We start from the raw sequence: 26,991 nt of genomic DNA on the forward strand, positions 1-26,991 counted from the left end.
TTCTATGATCTTGGTTGTTAGTGAGCCAAGAAAAGATGGCAATCTGAATTAGTCTATATTGAATATGTGTAATCAAAACTATATGCAGTTTATCAGATGAGATCCTACCAGCGCATGTATAATGGTATTGAACTTTCCAAGCCAACCAGCCAAATAAACAACAACAGACCCCAAAAGCCCAACAACCAGAAAACAAGAAATGTTCATATCCCAGTGTTTTTGTTAAGTTCAGTGCTCAAGCAAGCAGGAGGGAAGAGCTCCTTCCCCTCTACTCCACACTGGTGAGGCCGTATCTGAAGTAGTCTGCTTATGTCTTCTACTCCCCAGTACAAGAGAGACACAGAGCTGCTGCAGAGTCCACTGCAGGGCCACCAAGAAGATACAGAAGTTAGAGCAACTCTGCTATCAGGAGAGGCTGAGGGAGATAGGGGTGTCCAGCTGGAGAAGGGGAGGAAAGTTCAGATTTTGGAAACCACCACATCAGCTTTAACGGAGTGAACCAGTTCCAAAAGCTGTGTTCCAAAAGCACTGCTAAATAGCCCCTGTGACTCCTCGAGCTTACTACAATAAAAGAACAACACATGGGGTTGTTTAAACGTTGAGGCCAATGCATCCCATTCCTATGGGAGGTAGTGATATGTGGAGGAACTCAGTACAACAGGGTACCTTTGGAAAAGCATGTATAAAACATTAATTGCATCAATCAACAAAATGTATAAGTGAATAACTGTTCAAATCCATTTAGTGCATTTCTTACTTCTATCACGTTTTTAATTCTCATTATAATACCAATAGAAAAGAAGAAAAGCACTTTTTCAGCAGTCAGTTTACTACAAAAAGAAAATACTTCATTTAAAGCTTTTGCAGCTCCATCTTATCTGTTTCTTTCTCAAGGATTTGATCATGAATTATACATTCCAGCACAACATGAAATATTTAACTGATGCTCTTCAATTCCTTTTCAGCTTCCCAAACAAAGAAATGAGTTTGAGCACAGGAAAATTTGGGTATACAGCTGTGAATCCACTAACGTCCACAGTAGCTTTCCCCTGTTTAGTGTCCAGATCAATGGGACAGGAGCCTCAAAAGACTTCAGGTTGTCAGCACTGCTCTGTGTGCTGTAATTACAGGAGAAATGTGGATGGATTTTGCAAGTATGAATTTAGGCTTGATGCTCTGAAAATACTCCTATAGATTTCTAAAGGCTAGGAGGGAAATATATGAGGAAAAAGGAGTGTAATGACTATTACTAATGCAGTGAAGCTATTCTCTTGTTCCAGAATTTCTTCATGCTGTCAGGAAGGTCACAGCACTGTAGTGGGACACCAAGCAGTCAGGGAGGCTACACTCTCAATGTCCTGGACTCCTTGCCCATACTGTGCTTCTACAATGCTAGTTAATCCCTAGTGCTGTGCTGAAGAGGTCTGACGTGAAGCAGAGATAATTCAGGTCAGGAGTTGTAAGTGATTGCATTCAATTTAATTTTAATAAGTGCGCATAAGATTATAACTGGATAGAAATAGAAGGTTGATACTATGTAGCTATATACAATATCATTAGCTCTGGCTGTCCAAAGTGTGGAACAGTTATTGATCAGCTGGTATTGCCTTTGAGGAAAAGGACAGAGATCTCTCCTAGATTTCATTTAAGGGCTGACCACTAAGGCAGCATCTCTTTCTGGAGATCGCTCCTTTGTGGCAAGACTCAACCTTTTCCATCTTGTCTGAAGGCCTCAGAGTTGATGAGTTTTTCCCATAGATAACATCTGATTATTTATTTACAACTGTTCTTGTGTTATTCCAACTGTACATTACTGTTCTTGTATTATTCTAACCATACATAACTATTCTTGCCTTATTCCAACTGTACATCTGACTGCACAGGGTTCAGTGTAAGTAATGCCCAGAAACCTGAACTTGAGGTACACTTGGGAATTCTCACTGAAATCCCAGCTGATTATTTTTTCCTCTGCAAGATTTCTTGGTATGTTCTTCTTCTTTTCATTCAGAGCCAGGAAGACTGAAGGAGCAAGCTCTTACCTTAGCTTTTGTTGACTTCCACATTTCTCCTCAGGTGGACCAGATTACAGTTAATGAAGAAGGTGACATTAAAACTTCCTCATAGCTTTCTCTGAACTAAATCCAAAGTGTATCTTGTGCAAGAGTTGGCTTTACTTGACCTCTTTCTTCCTAACTATAGATATATTAAGAATGTGTCTGTTTGCATCTGCTTTCCAGCACATTTGTTTGTCTGGCTGTCAATACATTGCAGTTTAGATGGCTTGGAAGACATAAATTACATATTTTGCCAGAAATAACAAGAAAGAAAATAGAGTAGATGTTGGATTTCTAGAGTACTAGCAATAACATTTCAGGCAACATCTATCTGACACCTGAAAAATGGGGATGTACTAATAATTTGTGAAAGGCCATTAATCTGCTGTGCTTGCAGGCAGTGGATTTTTGTGGGTGCAGTGCAGCACATCCTCTATGTACCATCTGTTCCTCAGAACAGGTTCACTATAAAGTGAGATGAAGTTGTTCTGGCATGGTGTTTCAAATACAGATGCTCTCAGAGGCAGCTGGGTAGAGGAGGAGGTTCCTATCAGCAATTAATTGGTTACATTAATCTTAGAAGGTATTCTGTCTTTTATGTGTGGAAGGGGGGTGGGGGATCATGGACTACAGTCTATGAATATACTACTGAAGCAGTGCGTTTCTATATGAACTCGGAGGACATCAAGTCAGGCCTTGTTTTGAGTTATACTTGGATGAGGTGATTGGGATAGTGCCTGATGTTATGAGTGTGTCATTCTCTGCAAATCTGTGGGTTCATTTCCAGGGGAAAGCTGAAAATCAAATGTAGCACCTCCTTATTGTGTACAGTGTAATGCTGACTTGTGCTGCATCTGTGTTTTCAGTAAGATAAATGCAATAGTTTTGCTGTTTGCTAGCTAGTATTTTAAAGATAATTCTGGATTTGGATACACCTTTTTTCAGATGTTCCATACAGAAATGCGCTAACAAATTTATTGAGCCATATCCAGTATAATTTGTTCAAATCTACTGACATGAGCGTAGCCATTCTCTTTCACTATTTTACTTACCTTCTACAGCAATTCTTCTTCTGTTAAAGAAAGCGTATTCTTGTTGTTCTGGCTGTCTGTATGTATGGCAATTGCACTTCCTTCTGTTTTGGTTTGTTTGTTTGTTTTGCCCGAATGTCGCACATCTGAGAGCCTAATTGCAACAGTAAATCCTCTAACTAATGTGTTGTTTTTGTAATAACTCGTAGGCTTTCTGGTTGTAAATCTTTCCATTCCAAGGCAGTAATATTCCACAATACTCTTGGAAGTCTGTGAAACAGAGACTACCAAAACAGGTTTTAGTTTCTTGGCATAACTAAAGCGATGAGATACTTTTCTAGGTTTCCTCTAGCCTTCTAAATTGATTTCTTCTGCAGATAAAGGGTGGGGGCAGTGGAGAGTTGGTTTAAATTAAACTGGATGTGATTTCAGTGATTTGACAGTTACCTTTTGAATAACAGAATTACAGCTGGATGGCAAAATGCCTCTTGGTGGCATCGCAGCTGTGATTATCCAGCTAACATAGCTGTCTATCCGAGGGAGTTCACAACAATTTGCCCTTGAGCCGAGCCGGGGCCGCCCAGCAGATGGCACTCGTGGAGCGCAGCAGCTCCGGAGCTTCTTGCAAAGGAGAAGAAAATTCCGTCGCTCTGTGCCGGGCTCAGGGCTGGGCTCGGTTCACCGCTGGGAGAGAGCCGGGGTTCTCAGACGGTGCCAATGGCGTTAGGCCGTGTATTTTAATATAGATCGTCTGGTTCTGGGCAGATCGTCTGCCCGAGCAATGCCTTATCAGGCCTTTCTGAGAGTTCATAACATAGTGTGAGCAACTGAACAGGCTGGTAGCCCTTCCAACCAGTGGTTTTATGGTTCTCTTTACTACCTTAAGGAAATAAGGAGAGAACTGTTAGACTTTCATAGGCTATAACTACAAATGCTTGGCTTTGTGTACTCTCTGCTTTGATCTCATTTTCTTAAAATTTGCTTAATTAATACAAGATTTGTAGAATTTAAGTTATGAAATATAATAGTATATGAAGTTTAAGAATATGATTTACCTACAATTTATTTTTTATTATGAGAATTTCTTTTCTTTTCTTCCTAGAATAAACTTCAGGAAAAAAAACATTTATATTAAATGTAGATTCATTACTAAGTAGAATGTTTACAAGCATTTAAGGTTCATGGAGGATACTGATGTGATGATCCACAATTTAAAACCTATGCACACAATGACACAGAAGCCAGTTATTCCTATAGATACGAAAATAAGGCATGTTCTCTGTATAATTCTGGCTCTGCTAAAATATGCACAGTGTTCCTGAGAATTTTCTATAAGTAATGCCTATGAGAGACAATTGATAATCCTCCAGAAACAGGCTTTAGCTGAAAATTACAGGACCATTAGGAGTGTAGAATCCTGTGTTGAAAGTAGACACATCGGTCTTGCTCTTTGTAGATTAGCATAGTGCCTTTTAAGTCAACCATTAATACCTTATTAAAATATTTACTACTGTTTTGCACACATACTTGAGAGCATTTGTGTCTTTCCAATAACCAGCATTGTTTCTTTATGGATTTCTGTGCACAACAGCATAGGTCTGTTTTAATCCTGTTTTATGGATACAGGAGTTCAAGCTCAGATAAATGGGGAAAACCACTTGGCAGAAATGGGGACTGTGGGTGGCCCTTCTGAACACCAGCTCAGTACCAGGTGCAGTGTAAGTGACCAAAGGCCAGTGAGCTTTAATCCAACAGTGCTATCATCAACCAAGCCACCTCTTTGCTGTGGGAGAACAACCATAAGGATGCAGTGTGACAGACACTCCCAAGCCTTTTGCAGGGGCTCTGGGAGTTAAAAGGGTCCTTTGAGCCCAGGAGATACTGTGCTATTCCCACTGTGCCCTTTCATAGACTTATAGAATCACAAGGTTGGAAAGGACCTACAAAATGATCTTTCCAGTGGGAAAAGCTGTCAAGTTGAAGGTTTAACTGGAGAGCTCTGTCTGTCTTGTAGTTACTGTCTCCAAGGAATGTTTCTTACACATCTCCAAGACAGCAAGGTGCTGGGGCAGCAAGGCAAGCAGGGAAGAGAATGATGAGCAACACTGTGGTAGTAGAAAGGTCTGAGTATACGGTGTGGGAGAACAGCTTGTCCACTCCAGCATGGTGAAATGCAATGTCCAGTTGTTCCCTGTCTGTGAATACAGAGTTGTAGTTGACTACATAAAGTCATTTAATTTCATGTCCCCGTCCCAGGAATGTAGCTGTTCTGTCTGTACAAAATGTCCTTAGGTATCAAGATGTATTTGTGTCCCCCAGCTTCTGTTTATGTTCAGAGCTCATTCCCTTTTGGTAATTTGATGTTGTCAACTGTGCTTTTATTTGTGAATAGCATGATTTTTGAGAACACCAAAGGTATTAAAGAACAAAGTTCATGTGGTTATTATATTATGCTCATTTTTAGGCTATGGCTATGTTGCAGAAAAAGTCACCCCCTTCCATAGACTTCAAAGCTGAGCACATGTTCTACAGTGAAGATGCAGGTGCCCAAGTAAAAACCATCTTGGAGGGATGGAAGGCTACCCTCAGGTGGGAGCCTGATGGCAGTGTGGATGTCTGCTGCCCAGGTCCTGACCTGCTTGTGCCAGTTGTTGCCCAGGGCAGAGCTGAGGGCAAGTGCAGTGCTGGTTGCCTGGGAAATACCACTGTTACTGGCAAATTTGCTGTAAGGTCACTCTTTCAAAGTACCCTTTTTTTCTTCCAAACATAAGCTCATGGATTATCAAGATATTTTGTTTAAGTATTCCTCTCTCTTTCTGTTTCTCCCTCAAAAAAACAAATAACAACAACAAAAAAACAGCCTTCCTAGAACCAAATTCAAAACAATCAAATGGAATTGTTGAGTAGAAGTATCTCTTCCTGATGCATTTTGATGATGTATTTGTAAGGGTTCAGATTTGTTAGCAACTTTCAGTGGTATCTTAAAACTCATTTCCTTCAAAATCATTGCTTCTCAGTTAGACATGGTCATTTGTGTTGGTTGATATTTTAATTATTTTTATTTTTTTGTTTGTTTGTTTAATCTTTCTCACAGATGCATGAGGCTAATACTAAATCTTGTAGAACAGAATATAGTAACGGCCATGGTATAGAGCAATGCAGATGGAGTCCTGTCTCATGTTGCTGAAAATTAATCATTTATGGCTACTACTACTTGAGACTTGCATGAGATTGCTGTGAGACAGGCCAAGAACATTGGTTCAGCAGCTTCTCTTGGCCTGTTAACCAGTGATAAGCATGACAGGCACACCAGAGGCAGCAGGTTTGGTTGCAGCCTGGAGCAGCTGGTGATCCGGCTGGTAGGAGCCCAGCTGTGCCAGGCAGGGGCTGGGTGGCATGGCCTGGGGCTGACTCCTCCTGACCTGTGCTGGGGTGGGAACAGGGACGGGAATAGTTCAAGGGAGAATTTTAATCTGCATAAAATAGGGACTATTTTAAGAATAAGAACCTGTGTTCATAATTTCATTCCCATGAGTGCCTCTTTGCTCATAAATATCTCCTGTTTGCATGGAATTGTTTATTGTAATAGCTCTGGTGTTTAGAAGGTACAAATAACATTTCCACTGGGAATAAAGAAGTGTCTTCTCTGACATCTCTAATATCTGCCTTGTCTACTTTTGAACTAAGGAGAAGTATTTTGAGAGTAATTTTTAAATAGTTTTCAACAGCTAATGGGAATTCAGGCTTTGATGTATGAGGGATCATCTCAGTGGTCCATTTGCAATATCAGCTTAGAAAAGATGATTCCCAGCACAGCACCCACCTCTGCTGTGGTGCAGCCCAGTCCCTTCCTCACACTTCTGGGGGCTGTGGCCTCTCCACTGGACCACTGGACTGTACGTGCTCTGTGCCCCCAGTGAGGGATAACTGTACTGAAAGGGGGAGGACAGAAACTCTGAGCCTTTGCTCAGCTGAATGGAGACTGCAGCAGCCTGTGCAGAAAGAAGGCAGTGTGCAGGAGTTGTATTTGTGTGCTGTGAGGTGGACCAGAAGTGTTGCTGGGCACTGTTCAGGGTTGATTTGCATCATGATACCAGCTATTTGGCAGTTAGCTTCAATGAACCATTTCTCTGCTGTTGTCTGTTGGTTTAAACTGCAATACTGAATGAAGAAATTGTCTAGTAAATTTATTTATTAGGCCTTTCAAAGCCTAATAACAAAATATGTCAGGCATTAATTTACCTGGAAAGATAATCAGAGACCTTTCATCTGGAGCAGGCAGTCTGGACAGTGTCTGTAAAGTTAATGGGTTATGAAACGAGAAGCTAAGAGGCTGCACAGCTTCAGTCTCTCTAAGGTCCTCTTTGCTGTGAGCAGCACAAGTATGCTGTGTGCCTCTAGAAACACTGCCCAGCCTTCCCCCCTCCTCCACCCCCCACAGCCAATGACAACTTCGGTGGCAGCAGAACTTTTGCTGGCCTGTACAAAGCGGGGGAATTTCCTGAGGTGCCTTTTAATCCACATGGCTCTGACATTTCTTGTCCAGTTTCTGAGCTGTGGGTCCCAGCTGGAGGAACACAGTGCAGTGTGAAGAAGAATTCAGGAGCTGGAGAGATGGGGGCATGGGGTGGCTACTAGGAGGTCAGGGTTCTTACTTCAGACGGGTGGGTGCAGTGTCCATGCAGCCCCAAGCACATAGTGCCCATTGCACTGCATAGCCATGGGGTTCACTGACAGAGCACCAAGGAGCATTGCTGCTGAGATGCATGAAGGCATGCAGTCTCCTCACAGCAAGGTTAAGTGGCACTATGCTTTAACTTCTTAACTTTACAGTCAGATTAGTGGCTCAGAGGCCCTTAGTGTTTGCTAGACAGAAGCAGAGATTTTTCAGGGCTGCTGTGTACCACACTGTATCCCTTAATGAGCAAAAGCTGCCTGAATCGCTTTGTATATGGGTCCTATCAGTTTAAATGCCACAAGAGTATCTCTGATGTCAGGATCATTGGATCCAGGACTTCTCCCTACAGCAACCCCAACTGCTCCAGCAGTGATATGCACTGTGTAGCCCCTGTTCTCCTGCCACCCCTATGTGTGGTGTCAGCCCCATCCCTGATAGCACCTCATGAGCCCAGATTGGCCATCACCTCCTGCCTCATCTGGGGCCTGTCCTCAGGGGAAGTGCTCTCACCCAGTGCCTTGCTAGGGATGCTCAGTGGTGCCATGACAATGGCTCTGGGCTTCAGTGCCAGCCTATTTAAGGAATGTATTATCTACTTTGGTAATTGGAAGTGTAATGTATTCACTCCCTGCACAGCACAGCTGATGGCTTCATTTGTCACATTCCTTTCTGTGGTTTACGCGGCTGTCACAGTGCAAATAAACCGATTACATTTCTTCAACATTGCTTTCACAAGGTTAGGCTGTGTGATGTGTAAATCAGTAAACAGAGGATGTCTGACTGCTCTCTTATCTTCTGTGGAGCCTCTTTTGATTAGTCTGGATACAGGAGCTAAAACAGGTGTGGAGGCTGTGAGTTGGGTGTGCTTTCTCTTGGAGGAAAAATAGCTGTGTAATGCTGTGGGTGTGCAGCATATGGGAAGAAGTGAAATATGTTGTGTTAAATGAGCCCTACTTCAGCTAGAGGAGATAGCCCAGTTCCAGCTGCTTCTTATGCCAAATCTAAAGGACACAAACATGACATTTTAAAATATGGAATATCTTAAAGAAACAGGAGCAAGATAATATAAAGTGAGGTAAAATAACATATAGATCAGGAACAACAATCCACAGGCCAGATGCAGCCCATGGAACATAGTATAACTATGGAGTTAGAGAAAAATTTCTGCTTTGTTCTGTGTGCTTATACCTCAGGAATGAGAGAAACACTCTGCCCAAGCGTTTGTTAGAAGCAGTGTATGACTGTGATGGAGCCTTCCATTAAGAGTGTTTCTGAAAATGTATTACCATCAGACCATTCTCTGTATTAAATCAATATTTAAACATTCTTTCTCCCTTCTCCAGAGAGTTTTCTCTATTTAAAAAACAAACAAACAAACAAAAACAAACAAACAAAAAAAACAAAAAACACCAATGGGAAATTAGTTGATAGTGATCTTATTTTATATTTTCATTTTTCTGTATCTGCAGCACATCAGAGAGCATGTAATGGGCAGCTTTGCTTTCCATTAGCAGTCTGATGAACCGTGCTTGCCAGATGTGTTAGGTCTGGCCTGCAGGTGAGTCCTGCACCCAGTGGGACCAAGCAGTGAGTAGTGCATGGGCCAGGAGCTGTGCTTCTGTATGAAGTGTCTGCTCAGCCTTTCGCTTTGGAGTTACACTTTCTTTGTGGACGTTATTTCACCTTCACTGAAAGGTACACTGAAAGTAGTGATAGCTCTGCAGATATCATTGGAGTTAAAGCTTGAGACAGCTCTGCTGAGTTCAGTAAAAGCTGATCTATAATATTGAGAGGGGTATGTCACTTTCCTGCACTGCTCACAGTGCTTTTCTTTGATTACTGCTAAGACTCCTGGCTCCATTGTCCATTAGCTGACATGTTTGTTTCCTCCCATTTGTACTCTCACTTTGCTGAAGTCTGATCACTTTCTGCAAGCAGATGAACTTCTGAATACAGAGGTCTGATGAGATTTGAGCAGAATGATCTCAGAAACTGTTGCAATCAGAAATGTAAAAATTCTTTCTGCTCAATAAAATCTCATGGATATTGCCTAAAATCCTATAAAACCTGTGAGATTAAAAATGGGACTTCTCTGGCCTCTTCCCCTCTCTTGTAACCAGACTGGTCTGGGTGTGCCAGATCTGACTGCTGGTTCTCATGAGGATCTCAGATACCCCAACTCAGTCTCTTTTCACGGAATCACGGAATGACCCGGGTTGGAAGGGACCTCAAGGTTCATGAAGCTCCAACCCCCCTGCCTGGCAGGGCCACCAAACTTCCACATTTACTAGATCAGGTTGCCCAGGACCCCGTCCAAGCTGGCCTTGAACACCTCCAGGGACGGGGCATCAACAACCTCCCTGGGCAGCCTGTTCCAGGACCTCACCACTCTCCTAGTAAAGAACTTCCCCCTAACATCCAACCTGAATCTTCCCTCTTTTTCAACTTAAAACCATTTTCCCTTGTCCTGCTATTAGTGGTCCTTTCAAAGAGTTTACTCCCCTCCTGGTTACAGGTTCCCTTCAGGTACTGAAAGGCTGCAATGAGGTCACCCCGCAACCTTCTCTTCTCCAGGCTGAACAAACCCAACTCCCTCAGCCTGTCCTCATAGGGGAGGTGCTCCAGCCCCCTGATCATCTTCGTGGCCCTCCTCTGGACCCTTTCCAGAATCTCCATGTCTTTTTTGTACTGAGGGCTCCACACCTGGACACAGTACAACAGATGGGGCCTCACAAGAGCAGAGTAGAGAGAGATAATCACCTCCCTATCCCTGCTGACCACCCTTCTCCTGATGGAGCCCAGGATACCATTTGCTTTCCAAGCTGCCAGAGCGCACTGCTGGCTCATGTTGAGTCTCTTGTCCATCAGGACCCCCAGGTCCTTCTCTGCCGAGCTGCTCTCAAGGACCACTCCTCCCAGCCTGTACAGGTGCCTGGGGTTCTTCTGGCCCTAGTGCAAAACGTTGCACTTTGCTGTGTTGAACCTCATTAGGTTCACCCGGGCCCACCTTTCAAGTCTGTCAAGGTCCCTCCAAATGGCATCCCTTCCTTCCTCCATGTCAACCGTACCACTCAGCTTGGTGTCTTTTGTGCTAATCCTGTACAGTCCATCTTTTTCTACTTGACTACCTGCCTCTGCATCCTGCCTGCATAGAGCATTGCTCTTGAGCACACAGTTCACGCTATAGAAGAGAGCTAGGTTCAGCTTGTGGGATTTGATGAATGCAGTCTGGAGAGATGCTGCAGTGCTTTCACGTGGCTCCTTGTGACTCTCCTTCTCTTCTCCAGCTGCCAAGGAAGCAATGAGTGGAGAGAGGAGTCCTAGAGTGCCTTGGCCCCCTGCTGGGTGCGAATTCCAGAAGGTGGGGATTGTTCCTCTTCCTTGTGCTCTTTGGTTACTTGTACCTCAGCATTCAGAACTTGAAGTGCCCCTCCCAGCAGATGAGGGGCGGTGCTACTCTGGCTGTGGGACTGTCTGCAGGGTTAGCAGCCTCCAGTGAAGTGCTGGGGTGTGTGAAGTTCTCTCAGTGAAAAAAATCAGCCTTCTGCACTTTTGTGCTGAATATTAACCATGTTTCTGATCACCATAGTTCTGAATCCTACATCTTGTCTCAAAATAAGAAAGCAACAAGTTATTGTTTAAACCGAAGTAAGTAAATAAAATAGAAGCTCTTGCTATGGAAAGAACACTTTTGTTCATTCTCCATAATGCATCTTTTCCTGCTAAGATTAAAAGGGTTTTATGTATCTCCTTCACTTTTCCTTGTGAATTGCCTTTCTCAGGGTCACAAGCTATTTACATATGTATATATATGGGAGGAGGGAAGCACCACTTGTTCTCCAGACATTCACTCTCTTCTCTCATTCCAGGAAATCTCAGCCATGCTTTGCATTTTAGGAACAACACCAGATTTCCAGGAATATTGCAGTGAGTAAAGAGTTTCTTACCACCATAGACTTTGAGGGCACTGGGTTGCCTATGGTCCTGCTCAGCCAGTATCCCATGCACTGGGTTGTTTTCTGTGACTTGGTTCTCCTTTTTGGAATCATAGAATCCTTAGAGTTGGAAAGGATTTCTGAAGGCCATCTAGTTCAACCCCCCCTGCAGTGAATGAGGAAATCCACAGCTAGATCAGGTTTCCCAGGGCTGTCTCCAGGGATGGGACATTTCCTATCCAGATCCTCTCATTTCCAGCCCCGAGGATCACTGCTCTGAGGCTGCACATCCCACTCATCTACCCATGTGGTATTTCTTCTGGCACATCACTTCGGGTTTTCCCTGAACCTGTGTCCTAAGTATGGTTCTCCTACCCCATGGACTCTGGGCATTGCTCTGTGTGCTCACATCCCAAGTGCTGTGTCTGCATATGCCCCAGAGCCCCCACTGCTCCTGGGCTCCCCTCCAGTGACAGGACAGTGGGGACTTGACTTTGCCATGGATGTGACTGCATCTCACAGGAAGAAGTCCATTCATGCTCCTGTCATGTACAGTGCTAAATAAATTTGGGAGTTGCTCAATAGCTCAACAGAATGACAGCCTTTTTCCTTAAAGATAGATATTGCCTTTAATCAGGTGCTCACTTGCTTTGCTTGAGTAAGCCAAACTCATTCCAAGAACAAAAGGGCTGCCATTGCAATAGCCTGGCTTTTCAATTTCAAACTATCTGCAGATTACAGAATAAATGAAATATTCAGTATACACAAATACTATACAGAATGATATGATACAGACCATTTCATTTTCTTTCATCCTTTTCTAGCTTACTGGCTTTTATGTAATGGGTAGACCTACATCAAAAGCCACGCTCAAGTAAGAACAAACAAATACTTAAAGCACACATTACACATGGCATTCCTAAGCCTTCTGTAAATGATACAGAGTTATTCTTTGAAGAATAGAGAGGCACTCTAATAAACTTCTCTATGAGACCAGACCATGACACGGTGACAGAGCGGCATTTTTGAGTGCTTGGCATATGTAAGATACCAGCTGCCCTTGGGGGAGCATGTGTATTTGACAACAGAAATAAGGGCAGTCTTTGCTGCTAGGACCCTAGGACACAGTGCAACGTTCATCTTCCAACTCTTTTTAACCGTATCTGTCTCTCCTTCAGTAAGGAGATGTGAGCTCCATCTCAGGCAGCACCGCACTGCCAACTTGTCAAGCAATCTCTCATGGTCCTCTTGTAGTATCCCTTACACCTGGGACATGTATTCAGTCTCTGAGGGACTACTTCATTGACTGTCTGTCTCTGCCTGAACATCTTTTCTGCCTGTCAGGGTGCTGGCAGGCTGGGGTATTTCCTGCTGTGACCATGAGATCCTGCTCATCCCCAGGTGGGGGCATATCACTGCAGTCTGACTACGATCCACTTGCTCTGTGGGTCAGGAGCCAGACATGTATTTAGAGCAGTGTTTGGGAAGGACAGAAGCTCTGGTCAGAAGTGCTATGGGGGACAATACCAGGCCGACTCTCTGAGTATGGGATATACCCTGCAGCTGGAAAACTGACATTCATCCAGAAGGAAAACATCTGAGCAGTTTGCCCAGCCTGTGACACCGGAGGAATGTACACTGCTCAGTGCCTTTGGGACTCAAATGTGATCCATACTGAGTCTGACCAGTGGCTCATCGTGTTGACGCAGAAGCTCTTCTGTTCATATCTTCTGGCTCATTAAGTCCAGACAGTCACTGACTGCAGCTGTAACCCTTCTCTACTTTCATTCCTGTGGGAATCTCTTAGTCAAACATAAAATTTCAGCATTATACAACCAAACTTCATTGTTAGTAAGGCCTGTACAGTAATGCTTATGTTTTCTTAAAATATATGTATGAGTTCTCCCTTATATACACTCATTCCAGTCATTTATAGTTACTATTAATGATTCAGCATTTTTCTGTGGTTTCAGGCTTTCCATGCCACCCATGCTATTTGCCAAACTAAAGTCACTGCTACTTTTTGCACCAGAGACTATGCTACATATCCTGTAGCCAGCCTGCACTGCCATTTAAACCACCTGTTCCCAGTCTGTTCTAGAAGTTTCCCACAATGTCACAATTGCCAATATGAGAAGGATCTCTCTTACAGCACAGCAAAAACTTCAGAGTTTTTATTACAATATTTCAAATGAGAAACAAATCTCTCCAAGTGGGAAGTGACCTCATCCCCTGATCTGAGTCCCCTCTCCCTTGGCACATGGTGGTTCCCTGGGGCATGTCCTTGCCACCAAAGTTCAGCCGATCTTTCTGTATCTCCAGAGACTGACCCAAAACTACTCATTGCACATTAGTATCAGCTCTCCTTCCAGCATCAAAGTGTAGATGAATCAGCCGGGCTCTTCCTAGGAACTCCCATCTCTCTTCTCACTTCTTAACCAAGTTGAATTTTAGTTCTGATCATGCTTCAGTGTCCACAAAAACGTGATGAAATATCGTTAAGCTGTCTGAAATTGAGTTTTATTTTGCTTTCAGAGGGTACTTTGGAAAATTTTTCTTTATCTTTGTCAGCCTTTGTAAGTAGTTGAATGACAGCTTTACCTGTCTCCTGTGATGCCTTGCAATGTGACATGCTCCCTGTGAAGTGCTTTTCTCAGAACTATTATCCTGTATGGTACAAATCACACACTTTATGCCCAGCACCTCCTCCTACTCATGCCATTTTCTCTTAATGCTAGCAGGTCAGACTGTGTCCTGGATGTTATACCTTGTCTGTTGTGTTCCTTCCACCCAAGATATCTGTTCTCATCTCTGATTCCAGGACCTCAGGTCCATTCTCCCTTGTTCCTGATCATCTGTCCAAAGCACAGCCATTTCTGTGTTTCTTACAGCCTGCATCCCCTCTTTAAATGTTGGGCAACAATATCCATCATCCATTCAGCTGATGTCCTCAGGAAATAATCATACATCTGTGGCCACTTCACATCATTTACCTTCTAACTTTCTAGATATCATTGCTAAATTCTCACTAATTCATTTCTTCTACCTTTGTGTAAAAGTGAACATACATATTACGGCATCTCCCTGCTCTTTCCCTTCCTTTCCCCACCATTAATTTCATTTCCCTCAAGCCCAGAGGGAAATGCTGGAAGGATGCACCTTCCTGTGAATGTGCCCATGACTCTCCTAAAGCTTGCCTTGTACCAGTCTCAAGTCCTTCATTTCTTTCCTTTTCTCATTGCATCCTTACATTACTCCCTTAAGAGGGTCCTGGTCACCCAAGTCTCCACATTATGTCTTCACATTTCATCCGTCTTCTTTGATCTGTGCTAGCTGGCATCTAGCATTGTCAGTCCTTTCTGGTTTACTTCTTGTAGTCAGTCCTCCTCTTTTTTGGCTATGGCATCTAATGGGTCACCCAGTCTGCTCTGATTTATGGTATCTCTCTCCATAAAAGGTTGTGGAAGTGGCACATAACTCCATAAGTAATCCCATTCATCAGAGCAGAGTCAGAATAATCACCTATTTATCTCCTATTCAATAGACTTGCTACAGCACACATTATGAATTCATTTAAACTGATGCACAGTGTCCCATTATGCACTAATGGTGATGAGAAACATGACAAAACAAATGCCATTTTAAAATTGGGAAATGAATCTGTTCAGCAAGATGTATAACTATGGCTACTCATGAATTCTTACTCTTGCGGTCTTCTGCAGTACACACCTTGTTGTCTCCTCATACCTGAGCTGTACCCTGCTATGATGCTTCTGGCAGAATCAAATCCCCCCCTGCCATGGCTACCAACACATGTTGCGGCTGCATGACTCCTGCATTCCTACAGCCCACCCCTCAGCACAGCCCCTGTGCAGAGCTCCCACTGTTGCAGTGCTTCTCTCATGACTCTGTAGCACCAGCACAGCCTGAGTCCTTGGTGCTGGGGCTGGGAATTGCCCAATGACTGTGGCCATGCTGAGCGCCCTGACTGTGCTGCACTGCACCATGCAGTCCTGGTATGGCTCTGAATGTTCTTCAGGTCTCTCCCCTGTTCTTATCTTCAGGAGGATGGACTTTGTAGGGCTGTTAAATCTTCCTCTGGCACACCTTTGAAGCCATTACTTCTCATCCTATCACTAGTTAGCTGCTTCTGCTGAATAGTTTTCCTAAGGCAGTGGTTCGGCTCTGTAATGTAGTGCTGCAACCTTCTGTAGAAACAGCCCAAAGGATCCCAGCCATGTGTATGACTGCCCAAGAAGCTGATGTCTGGAGCGGTAGGATGAGTCCAGGAGCTTGTGGAAATCCTTGCCTTGCCATGGAGCCATATGTTTGAAGACTTTGATCACAGCTTTGCGGGGAAAAAAAAAGCACACTGGGAGATGATGGCGAAAAGATTTCTTCAGAAAAAGAAGCATGTGTAGAACAACCCCTCCTCTCGTTATGTTGCTGATGCTCTGGGTGCCCCTGTTCATGCCGAATTGTTCTGGAGGTCAGCCCTGGATAGGAGTGTGTCAGAGGCCAGCAGACCCAGCACTGCTCAGGGGGTTCAAGCCTCTGCCAACCTGGTACAGATAGTGGGGCTGCTAGAATGTGTGATCCCCCTTTCCCCACCCTTCTCTCCCCCCCCCCCCCCCAGCCATGTCTAGGCTGTAGGAACAGCAGTGGAGTTGTTGTTGTACCTGTAATGATAGTTCTGACCCTGGATGTCCCACCGCTCACTGGCTGCAGCATCTCCTCTTCAAACTTCTGACTTCTAAGGGCTTTGGTTCATGTGGAAACTTCTCTCAGAGGTCTTGATGAGGAGCAAGTTGGATGCAGTCCCAGAATAGCACCACTAACAAAAGCTCTCACAAACAGCCAACCAAAATGCATCCTGAAGTGAGATCACAGAAATGATGCAAAGCAATCAGATGAGAGACATGGCCATAAAGAGCTGTTAGATTTTTAGAACAGAGCTTCCCTTTGCCTCAGAATAGCAAGAGGATTGCTTTACATGTGCATGTGGCCTTGTAAAATTCCAGTATCTGGGAGTTGTGTGTGTTTAAAACTGCACGAGCAATGCAAGGCGCAGTGTCAGCTTTCAGCTGCATTAAATCAACAGGTGGGTGTGCAGTGCAGGGCCTCTCCAGCTGGAACCACCTCCTCAGAGCCTGTCCTGAGCTGCTGTGTCTCCACCTGGAGCCCAGGGCAGGATCCTGTGCTCAGCCCTGCTCAGGAGGACTGTCCCCTTTGTTCACAGTACTTTGTCACAAAGCCCAGTGACCCATCCAAGCCCTCGTCCTCCAGCCCAGCACACTGTCTGTGTGATACAGACGTGCTCCTCGTGGCCATTCACAGAGGTTTGCTCCAAGTCCTCAGCTCCAAATGCAAATAAACAATTATAAGTCATCAATATGTCTGATATCATGGAATTCTTGGCTGGCAACAGCTATCCTGTGTTGTATAATTGAAAGAAATGCAATGGAGTGTTATTTAATAGGTAATCAATCAGTGCTGTACTTGTACACCTGAGCTAATCAATTACTGCAGGAATGCCAGTGCTGGCCACCTGCTGGGAAACCACCTGTGTACATCAGGGCACCAAAATGCTCCCCTGCTTGTTGTGGGTTCATTAACAAAATTTCATGAAGAAATCTTATGTTCATAGATGCCAGTCATCTAATAAATGTTGTAGAGTTGTTTCTCAATCTAAGCTTTTTAATTTTTATTATTCCATAGAAAGTCTGAAAATGTAATAAAAACAGTTTAATAATTCTAAACAAACAAATGAACAAACAAACAAACAAACAAAAAACCTAAAATGGTAATTCAATGTTCCTGACTTGCTTTAAAAAGATCCCAGATTTAAGAAGTAATTAAAAAGTGCAGGAGAAAAAAATACATCCTAGAAAGCCCATCTGTGCTTTGCAAAGTGGCCTCGTTGGTTCTGGGCTGTGTCCTTCAGCCCTGTGCTTTGGGTGCTGGGTGCCTGCCCAGAAGGTGTTCTACAGTCCACTACCTGCATCTCATCATGTGCATCCCACCTGAGCACTGGGATTCTACAGCCCTCTGTATTGCTATTTTATTTATAAAATGTTACCAATAAAGCCAGAAGCTTCAAACAGATTAGATTCATTCATCCAGCCTTCACACAACGTTGAATTACTCACACAAACCAGGCTGTCTGAGGCAACGACAACAATGTTTTCACAAATTGTTTAATTAGACAACTTCTGGGCAATTTCTTCCAATGGTTTCACTTCCCCTGCCCACAGATATTCTGGTGCTCACCACATCTGTCATAACAACCCTTCCTGGATGCTGGAGTTTTGGGGCCAAGCCCAAATTTTTTATTTATTTTTATTTTTATTTTTTGCTTTGAAGGACAAAAAGAAGCATAAACAGCAAAGAACCTTCTTTATTTTTTCCTTTTTTTTCCCCCCTTTTTCTTTTTCTTTTCCTTTTCTTTTTTTTCTTTTCCTTTTTTTTTTCTTTTTCTTTTTTTCCTTTTTTCTTTTTCTTTTTCTTTTTCTTTTTCTTTTTCTTTTTTTCCTTTTTTCTTTTTCTTTTTCTTTTTCTTTTTCTTTTTCTTTTTCTTTTTCTTTTTCTTTTTCTTTTTCTTTTTCTTTTCTTTTTCCTTTTTTTTTCTTTTCCTTTTTTTTTCTTTTCCTTTTTTTCCTTTTCTTTTTCTTTTCTTCTTCTTTTTTTAAGGAACAAATTATCATCATTTTGTTTGCTTAGCTGAGAACTCAACCAAGGTCTGGCGGGCAGCTCTGAGGGCACTGCAGGGGACTCCAGGCTCAGCTTCATCACCCCAGGCTCAACCAGAAATCCAAGGTCCCTCCTGCAGCCACAGCCATGAGTCACTGATGTCTTATGCAAGAAAATTCCTCTTCCCATTTTAAACTATGGATGAGAATTTCATCAGAGGGAAGCAGCTTCGGAACAGACGTTCTCACAAACTCATTCTTTGCCTCTATCTGTTTCCAATGAGGCTTTACAATCTGCCCTTCCAATAGTATTCCCATCTTGTTTGGTGGCTTTTATCCAAGTTGGTTAATAATTTCTGTTATCGTCCTTCGAGCCTGAACAATTTTAGCTCCTCCAAATCCCTTGTTGTTCCTTATTAAGACACTAGCTACTACTGGAGAAAGATGACTGATTGCAATAGCTGTAGGCAGAACTCATGCTGATTAACAAATCACTTGAAAATAATATGCTTTTTAGCCATTAGAGTTATTAATAGTATGTTTGCTCCCTTTCTTGGGGCATTTAATGCTCAAGGAATTAGCCAATCTGGAGAGTAAATCTTTTAGTTCATAGTGGACACCAAACTCAATCTGTCTAGCTGGAATGGGACTATACACTCATTTTCTTTTCAAGACTCCACAGAATTTGACATTTTAGTAGAAACTTAATAGCTTGCAGTAATTTTTTTTACTACCTGCAGCAAGATTAGCTGCTAAGATAAGGAGCTGATGGAGCTGGTGAGTGACAGGGCACGTTCACCTCATTTAAAATATGCATAGGGGAAGGGAAACACTTTGGTACAGAAGTGCTGCTGCTGCTTCCCAGGCATCCAACGACCCTCAAAAGACACTGCCGTCGCACTGAACCTTGCCTATGGGAGCCTAGTCAGAGAGACAGCAGGTGTTTCTAAATGAAATCTCCATGCTGCCTGATTTTAATGGGTCCTTTACTTTGTAAAACCAAGAATTATTAATTAATATTTATACTTTGTTTACGAGTTAATGGGTAACTGGCTTGGGTAAGATCCCTGGATGATCTATCAGTTCACACTGGGAGTAACTGTCATGCAGAACAAGCAATGCTATTAATCAACACAAAGCAGAAGATCACATGGAGGATATTCTTTCTTGCTCTCTTTTTCAGTTTTTTGTCTCCCTCTTTGTTCTCTCCCTCTGTGCACTGTATCATAGAGTGATGGGTAAGACTGTATTTCAGCCTCTCTTGAGGAATGGTTTTGTGGTAAGGAGCCCAACAGCCTCTGGTGTCAATGCTGCTCAACAACCAAAGTTAGTTAATGTGTAGGAAGAAAACAAGTACCTCTGGCATAGGTGTGGTCTCGCAGTGCAGAGCAATGTTCACAATAAAATGGCTGTCTGGGATAGAATGGGACTGTTCCCATATGATGAAACAAATATAGGTCTAACCTGGCATAAAAGTCTACAGCAATTAAACAAGTGGCTGTTCATTTGGTCTTTTAAAGAATTTCATCGTATCCTGACGCTGTAAGCCTTACCAGGAAACTCAGTATGTGAAAACGGAGGAGTAATGCTTGATTTGATTTGATTTGACTTGATTTGATTTTTTTTTACTGATTACTGTGAATATCACTATGCATTTGAAATACCTATATTTGAATTGCATTAATCTGCAGAGTGTTTCTGAATCTTTTTAAAAATCTAGCAGTAAAATAATGTCTGCTTGGCATTTAATAATGTCAGATACAACAATAAATATTCACTTAGGATGACTGTTTTTTGCACTGTTCTGTCCATCAAAATATGAACAGAAAATGTGTCCCATTAGTGCAGAAAATGTCTGGAAAAGATACTCCCTGATTAAGGCAGATGTGTCTGCTGATGGTTTGATTTGGAACATGGATTGCTACAAATGAGTCACATTCCTGGGAAGGGGATTTAACGCTCAACAGGTTCAGGCTCCAGGCTTTCCTCTGGCTCAGTCTCACTGCTCTCTTTCTGCTTCACACTTCTTTCGTACACAACAATTCAGTTGTCCCTTATTAAGAGTGCTCCCTCTGTCAGTTCTTCCTCAAGTGCATAACCTTGCTACGCCCAATCATATTAAAGAGTGACTGAAATGGCTTTGCTTTCCATCACAAAAACAGCTGCTACATCAGTTGTAAAATCCTGTCATTTATCTTTTCCCATTTCTATCATCTTATTCAATGCATGAGACAGACACAAATGCTCTGTATTATAGATATTAATAAACCTCCAAATTCTGTGCTATTTCCATGCTGGTTAAACATGGAGTAATCCTTAAATGGAAAAATGAAGCAAGATAAATGCAACCAAAACTCAGAAAGCCAAGGTATACAGCTTTTGTCTATGTACAAGCAAATCTTCATCCAAATGGCTTAAAGGAAATAATGGTGATATGCACATTCCATGCAATCATCATAAAAAAGAAACTGTACAACAGAGCATTTGTCAGAAATCACTGTGAGTAAATGACGACTTTCAGGAAAATCAGAAACATTCTTTGCTATAGTCACTGTCTAAAACTGAGGAATAGAATGAGATGAAATGAAGCAAACCAAGAGATCTCCAATGGAAGTTTTAAAACATTACAGCTAAAAGCAGAAGCTGAAATAATAAAATGAAACTGGTCAAACCCTAGAATTAGAGATTATGTGATAGAAACACATTTTGTTAGATTGTGGGTGACATGCAAGCCTGATTTCTTTTAGTTCTATTATAAGAAACATCACTGGATTCAAAATATCTTGGTGTGGTTTTCAATCATACTTCCATTTTACAGATAGATTTTCAGTTCAATACTCATGGTGTCCTTTGAGAAACGAGCAACTACATAGCTGATGTATACATATTTAGTATGCACATGGCAATCAATTCTGGAGGGGCTGGAATTACATGATCTTGAAAGGTCCCTCCAGACAACTGTTCTGTGATTCTATGATATATTCTAAGTATACAAATACACAATAATTAAATGTTTATATAACATGTGTAATATATACGTATATTTAAGAACAGCAAATCACACACAAAAAAAATGTTAGACAAATTTTGGAAGAATGCAATTCCAGTCCTCTGCTCAGATGTGGCCAGCCTGGAGGTTTGCTTCCACTGCAGACCTGGGCCAGTCCAGCTCCGACTCTGACTGGGGATGGAGAACCCACAGCTTCCTTGGTCTCCAGCAGAGTGCCTGGCCATCCTCTCGCCAATAGCGTCATCTTGTGCCTGCTCAAAATGTACCTCACTTCAGCTGTGCCCTCTGTCTCTTCTATGTCCTTCCATGTCCATCTGCCAAGGGCCTGGCATCCCAGAGGGCAACTGGATAGAGGAATAAAATACCCATTCTACACCTCTCACCCAGCTGCCAATACTCATTCACGCAGCATTGCTTCACTCCACCCATTGCTCATCATGCCTTGGTCTCTAAGTGCTACAAATTAGGAGGTTTTTGAAAATGCACAAGGGCATAGATGTTGAAAATATGTACCATCGCTTGGCTAGCAGAGCTCCAGTTAAGCCTTTTGTGTGTTTCTGTAATACACAGATTTTGTAAGGTAAAGGACGATTTGCACTTTCCCTAATAGCTTACTGGTAGTTTGTGTTCATGGCTAACACACACCACAAAGATCTCTCCAGCTGCTTGTCATATCTTTGCAGGCATTGTTTAAAGGATGAACTGTACTGAATAAGTTTCATTCTGCATACATTATTCATCAAAAAAATATTACTTCCATGAACTGCGATTAGTACAGTTGCTGTCCATAGACTTCAGTGTATTTTGCCATGAATTTTTCTATAGCTTTTCAAAGAATACACAGTTCCAGGGTTCTTTTTCTCTGTGCCTTTTTTAAACTTCCTTCAACAATCACTTGTAGCTGGTGATATGTTTCCATTGAAAACCATATTGTGATACAAAGCAGTGTGACAGCTGCAATTTTACACAACATGAAATATCAGCTGAGGAAATTACAAAGAGCATTTCCCTGAAACCACGATTTCAAGAACAAATCAATTACCTCAGTGAAGCTGCTGCTCAGAAATTAAACAACCCTGATTATCCTCAAGTAAAGTTCAGATCTGAGGAACTCACGCTGAGGCCCACTTGGAGTTAGCAGAAAATCGTTATTCTAGGGTAATTGCAAGGAAGGAAGGTTGCGATCCCACACATGTTGATAAGGAAAACCATTATTTACTACAGCTGTTTGTCTTGCTCCAATTCATAGGAAGGAGAGGAGGTTCTTTGATATATGTATACCTGACATGAGATTAAGAAACAAAGAGTTCAAATGGTGGTCCAACCAGCTTATTACAAATCTTAATCAGGGAGATGGGGAAGGGGAGGCAACTATTATGAATTAGGGTGATGGGGAAGGGAAAGTGGGCAATAGGAAATATAGGAAAGAAGCAAAAATTGCATAAAGCAGGGATAGTCACCACCAAGACCTAGCAGTGTTCTGTTGCATGCCATTGCAATGCCCCAAGGCAAAAGTGCAGGGAAGAGCAGCAGCAGAGTGGCCGGCCTTAGGCAGCAAGCAGGTAGAGACAGAGCAGGCCCAAGAGGAAGGGGCAAGTTTCAGGTAGCAGGCCCAGGAGAGTCTATCAGCATGCAGGAATCATGTTGTGAAGCACCTGATGTCATGTTTATTGGTCCCTTTTTTATTCTTCTTCTGCCAATGTGGCATTCCTGGGTACTTGGGTAAGAGCCATGTGCAGAACCCCCGAGATGGCATCTCCCTTGAGAAAAGACTGCTTCCCAGCCACTAAGCTGTGGCTTATCTCTTTCTCTATCGTTGCCCTTGGACTGCAAATCTTCAGACAAAATATTTCATCAACTCTGACTGTGATTTGCCTGGACTTGTCCATATGTGTCCCTAGGTTGGATATTAGGAAACATTTCTTTACAGAAAGGTTGTTAAATACTGGAATAGGCTCCCCAGGGAGGTGGTTGAATCGCCATCCCTGGATGTGTTTAAGAGCCATTTGGATGTGGTGCTCAGGGATATGATTTAGCAAAGGGTTGTTAGTGTTAGGGTGCTATTGTTAGGCTGCTGTTGGACTTGATCTTCAAGATCTTTTCCAACCTGGGTAATTCTATGATTCTATGATTTAGACAAAGGATTTCTCAACCCTTGACCAGGACTTGTCCATCTGTGTCCTCAGCAAACTTTGAGACAATGGTGTGAAAGAATAATCTCTTACACTGTTTCATAGAGGTCCTCAGATGAAACAATAACAGAAATGTATTAGTAGTCTTTGTGTTTAGTTATCCCTCAAGGCAGCCCTATGACTCCCTCATAGCAGCTCCTCATGTCAGAATGCAGCTCCATGGCAGCCTAAAGCTCCCCATGGCATCCCTACAGCTCCTCATGGCACCCTGCAGCTCCTCACAGAGAGTGGAGGGGTAGCACTGAGCTCTGCTCTCTGACAGCCACAGGGTCTGAGGGAACACATGGAGCTGTGTCAGGGAGGGCAGGTGGGGGTGAGGGAAAGGCTGTGCCCCAGAGGGTGGTGGGCATGGCACAGCTTCCAGGGCAGCAGGCACAGCCCCGAGCTGCCGGAGCTCAGGGAGTGTTGGGACACCACTCTGACACCAGGTCTGGGTGGTGCTGTGTGATCCCTGTGGGTCCCTTCCAACTTGGAACCTTCTATGTCCTATGGTGACCCCACCACGCAGCTCCCCACGGTCCTGGCACAGTGGCTCTCTGTAGCACCTGCCCCTCAAAAAAGCTTTCCCAAATCTCTGATATTTTCATGGAAAGAAACCCACGCAGTTCTCAAGCACCTCTGTAACACGTTCCTCCTTATGCTGTTCTATCAGCCAGCTGCAGAAATCCCAGCTGCTGCGGATGCCTGTGCCAAACGATGACCATGCCAGTGATTGTAATCTGGAGTTTGGGCTGTGTTCTAGTCTTGCTTATTTTGCATTGAATACATGAAGGTATAGTCTGCTTCTGTCTTAATTAACATCAGGAAATTTACACTGTTCCCTTTTCACAAAAGGAGAAAGAGAATCACTTTTACCTAAGGTAAATTAGCATGACTTCAGTGAAGCTAATTAAGTTATCCCTAAATTATGTGCAGAAATCAAGGGAAGCACTTTGTTCTCCCCAGAAGGCTGTCTGTAAAAACACACTGCTTTTTCTCTTTTCTTAGGCTTTCTGCAAAATTACTCCTGGGGAGCCCAAATGGCTCCAACTGCCAGGAGACAACCAGCACTGACAGCTCCTGCAGCACTGAAGGCAGCCATGCAGCCATGCAGAAATGCAGCCATGCAGAAATGCAGCACTGCTCCTTGGCCACTTTGTGTGAAGTGCTCAGGCACTGCCCCCGTCAAACACAGCTCTGTCTATGAGCTCAGCAGCCAGTGATGAAACTCTGGGAAGAGAAGCTGCCTAAGATTCCTTTTATATTCTTGGCAATCATATTTTGAATGTATGAATTTTCACTCAGTCAAAAGCACCGATACACGCTGCAGGTGTGTATCACAAACAGGTTGCTGTTTGTCTCCCAAACAGAAGGTTGTGTTGAGTTATGGAAGTAAAAAATACGTATATGGTACTGTATCCGGTTCTTGAGTACTGTATCCAGTTCTGGGCTGCCAGTACAAAACAGACAGGGATCGTCTGGAAAGAGTCCAGCTGAGGGCCACAAACATGATAAAGGGCCTGGAACATCTCTCCTATGAGGAAATGGGTGACCTGGGTCTGTGCAGCCTTGAGAAAAGAAGACTCAGAGGGGATCTGATTAATGTTTATAAGCATTTAAGTGTGGGAGATAAAGGCACATGGCCACCATCTTTTCATTTGTCTGTGTGGACAGGACAAGGGGAAATGGCCACAAACTGGAGCATAGGAAGTTCCACACCAATATACAAAGGAACTTCTTCACAGTGAGGGTGATGGAGCACTGGAACAGGCTGCCCAGGGGAGTTGTGGAGTCTCATTCTCTGGAGATATTCAAGACCCATCTGGATGCCTACCTGTACAGCCTGCTGTAGAGTGCCTGCTTTGCAGGGGAGCTGGATTCGATGAGCTCTGCAGGTCCCTTCCAACCCCTACAATTCTGTCATTCTGTGACATCTGAAAATGGGGAAGGGGCTTACCAAAATGAAATAACGATTGCATCTTAGGGATGTAGTTGCTGGCTGATACAGCTAGAACACTGGTCATGATAATTCTACACACAATTCTACAAGTTAATTTTGCTCGTTGCTGTTCAGCATAAGTCTGGGAAGCTACCCATTTAAAAAAGATTCTGTGCCAAATGAAATAACCCTCCTTGGAATTGCAGCTGCTCTTTGAGAGTGTGACGTGAGTGGCATGGTGAGGGCTGCAGCAGGGCCGGAGCTGCTCTTGCAGGACCTGGGGCTGCCCCTGGGGGGTGTTGGAACCCTGGGTCCATTCACCTTAATTACTCCATCCTAACCACAATACAGTAAGACACAAACCAATGGCAGACACTGTTCCATACCTTGTTTGTTCTGGGTACGTATAATGACAGGACAATACAAAGGGAAAGTCAGTTAAAAAATGAGGGAACAGAGTAAGAAGAAGTGGCACAAGAAACACTGCAATGGGGAAAAATCTTTACAATAAGCAGTTTAAAAGGACATGAAAATAAAAAAAAAAATGTCCCCATCAGCAGAGTATAAATCACAAGTCAACCACTTTAACTCCAGGAACTGCTTAAATTGAAGTATATGTTTGAAAAGAGTTGTGAATCCTTGAAAAAAATGAGTTTACTGAGAGTACGTGCATTAAATAGTTGGCAAGAGACTGCTTAATGTGTTACACTTATAACCATAATTGCACATAATTCTGTAATTAATTTCATTGCACGTGTGACACTATACATGCCAAACATAAGTGCTTGTGTGCAGATGCACACTGCTTATAACGTGGTCATTAATTCCCCCACTGTTGACAATCAGCTCATGGAAATAAACTGCCAAATCCCAGTAGGACTCCAATGTGTCAGATGTGTTCCTTTCTTACTGCAGATCATATCCTGTGCTGAGTGCTGTGCTTCTGAGCAAGCAGAAAACAAAATTCTCATGAATTGAATGGTGTCACTTACTTCACAGCTAATTACACGTGGTTTTGTTCTGCTCTGGGTTAAGTGATCTGTTTGCAAAATTTATAATAGGAAGAAAAAAAGAAAGAAGAACATGGCTATTCCATAGAAGTCTGTAGTCCTGTGAACAGGATCCTGGCTCATCTAAGCCAGGGCTTGGTGACTTGTATTTACAAATGAGGGTGGTACCACCTGTTGGTTTAGGACCCTTCACCAGTCTCTGGGTGTCTGTTGTTTCCTGCATTTGGCGGAGCCTTGCAGCCGGAGCTCCAGGCTGGTGCCTTCCAGTGCCAAGCAGTGCAACTACAATGGGGGGCAAGTGGGAAGCCAGTCATCATGGTAACACTGGAGCACTTCTGACATCCTCCTCTCCAGATCCTCCTCTCAGGCATGTTAAACTTGACTCTGTGCTTATCTCAGGTCACTGTGCTTAGCGAAGGCCTTTACCAAAACAGTGTTGGAAATGTCAGTGAAGCAGCTCCTCAAACTGTTTGT

At 43.1% G+C, this 26,991-nt stretch overlaps 1 long non-coding RNA gene across 1 annotated transcript; it reads left to right on the plus strand.

Annotated features, from left to right (window-relative positions):
* Window positions 1-1,199: 1,199 nt before the first annotated feature.
* Window positions 1,200-26,386, plus strand: LOC146752340 (uncharacterized). Its single transcript, XR_014940680.1, has 2 exons — window positions 1,200-1,449; window positions 24,577-26,386. It is a non-coding gene; the product is annotated as an uncharacterized LOC146752340 (long non-coding RNA).
* Window positions 26,387-26,991: the final 605 nt, after the last annotated feature.

The sequence above is a fragment of the Coturnix japonica genome, unplaced genomic scaffold (assembly GCF_054131305.1).
Source record: "Coturnix japonica strain WE unplaced genomic scaffold, WE-NBRP24 Scf046, whole genome shotgun sequence".
In the NCBI taxonomy this organism is placed as follows: Eukaryota; Metazoa; Chordata; class Aves; order Galliformes; family Phasianidae; genus Coturnix; species Coturnix japonica.